This window comes from Cebus imitator, unplaced genomic scaffold (assembly GCF_001604975.1).
Source record: "Cebus imitator isolate Cc_AM_T3 unplaced genomic scaffold, Cebus_imitator-1.0 Scaffold499, whole genome shotgun sequence".
In the NCBI taxonomy this organism is placed as follows: domain Eukaryota; kingdom Metazoa; phylum Chordata; class Mammalia; order Primates; family Cebidae; genus Cebus; species Cebus imitator.
This window is the reverse complement of record NW_016107814.1, coordinates 849,980-852,024: the sequence shown is the minus strand read 5'-3', so window position 1 is coordinate 852,024 and position 2,045 is coordinate 849,980. Positions and strand designations below refer to the sequence as shown.

The following is a 2,045-nucleotide window of genomic DNA, read 5'->3' as shown; positions in this document are numbered from 1 at the left end:
TATAATTTTGGATTACATACTCTGTAGTTCCCTTGTTACAAGGACATTTTAAGGGGGGAAATGTCCTATTAGTTTTTTTTTCTTTTTTTTTCACATGGAGTCTTGCTCTGCTTCCCAAGCTGGAGTGCAGTGGTATGATATCCAGTCACCGCAACCTGGGATCGAGTGATTCTCCTGCCTCACATTCCCGAGTAGCTGGGATTACAGGCATGTGCAGCGATGCCCTGCCATTTTTTGTATTTTTAGTAGAAGCAGGGATTCACTATGTTGGCCAGGCTGGGCTTGAACTCGTGACCTCAAGTAATCCACTGATCTGGGCCTCCCAAAATTTTGGAATTATCTGTGTGAGCCACCTTGTCTGGCCAAAAAAATGTTCTACTGTTGTTTAGGGGGCCTTGGTGCTCTCTGATGAAAAGATCTGTTGATTGAGTAATGTTTTACATCCCAGAAATTTTTTTTTTCCTTTCCATGACAATAAGAACTCACAGGATGGTGTTTATTAATTGCACATGATTCCCCTCTTGGCCTACAATATATGCTTAATAACAGGGTCTCCAGTCTTAATTTCTTCTCAGATCATGTTATCATGTAGCTATCTCTGCAGCACTTTCACTGACTCTTGAAGACATTCCAGGTTAGAATAAAATTAACTTTCTCATGCCCATAATCTTTGTTTTGGGAGGCTGAGTGGAAGGATCACTTGAGGCTAGGAGTTCAAGACCAACCTGGGCGACATAGTGAGATCACCCCGATTCTCATCTCTACAGAAAAATAGAAAGCACTTAGCCAGACATGGTGGCCTGTGCCTCTAGTTTCACCTACTGGGGTGGCTGAAGTGGGAGGATCACTTGAGTTTAGAAGTTTGAGGCTATAGTTAGCCATGTTGCACTCCAGCCTGGGTAACAGAGCGAGACCTCTCTCAAAAAAACAAAACAAACCTGATTTTGAGAAACATTGAAATATCAGTTTTTGTAATAAATGAAAAATGGAAGTAGAATTAAGGAAGAGTATACATGGGAGATTTGACTGCTGGAAATAGTTTATCTGAATGGTAGGATCTAAATATTTATTTGGAAATATACATTTTTGCTGTACTTGGTGGCCCACACCTGTAATTGCAGCACTGTAAGAGGCTGAGGAGGGCAGATGGCTTGAAGATAGGAGTTCAAAACTGGCCTAGGCAGCATAGTGAGACCACCCCGTCTTTACAGAAGAAAGAAAAAATTAGCCTGGTGTGGTGGCATGTGCCTGTAGTCCCAGCTACTTGGGAAGCTGAGGTGGTCAAGGTCACTTCAGCCCAGGAGGTCCAGGTTACAGTGAGCCTTGATATACCTGAGCGACAGAGCAAGACCCTGTTAACAAAAAAAAAAAAAAAAAAATATATATATATATACACACACACACACACACACACACACACAGATGCACACATATTTTTGTATGATAAAAGCATTAAAAATGGAATTGATGCATTTAATACTGTTACAAAAAAAGAGAAATTAATTTCCTGAGATCTTTGAGGTCCATATTTGAATGTGGACCTATTTAATGGAATGGACTACATTCTCTTCCCCCCCTCCCACCCACCTTCCCCAAAATTGCAAGATAAGCTTGCTGCCCCAACTCAATGAGATCCGCTCTTGGGACAACATAGTTTGTCAAAAAGAAGTTTACGTTTCAATAGTGGAGCCAAGGGTGATAAAAATCACGGTCTTGCAGGAGCCCTTATTTTGTTTCTGGTTGTCTCTGATTCTTTGGCTGGGTGGTACCCAGTGGTTTTCTCCCCTGCAGCTGGGTTTTTCAGGGGTCATTGGCCTCTTTCATGACCTCATAAAAAGGCTGTTACCATTTAAAGAAGCCACATCTTCCCAGTCCATGTTGTTCATACCTTTTCTATTTCCTTGACAAGCTGTTTTTTAGGAGGCAGGGTTTGAATGATAAAGATTATCTTTTTTTTTTTGTTTGTTTTTGAGACGGAGTTTCGCTCTTGTTACCCAGGCTGGAGTGCAATGGCGCGATCTCGGCTCACCGCAACCTCCGCCTCC

The 2,045-nt window shown here is 42.0% G+C and overlaps 1 protein-coding gene across 1 annotated transcript in view; it reads left to right on the top strand.

The window, feature by feature from the left end:
- Window positions 1-2,045, top strand: part of LOC108292675 (methylcytosine dioxygenase TET1-like) — a 16,503-nt gene that overhangs the window by 5,863 nt on the left and 8,595 nt on the right. The window lies entirely within an intron of this gene.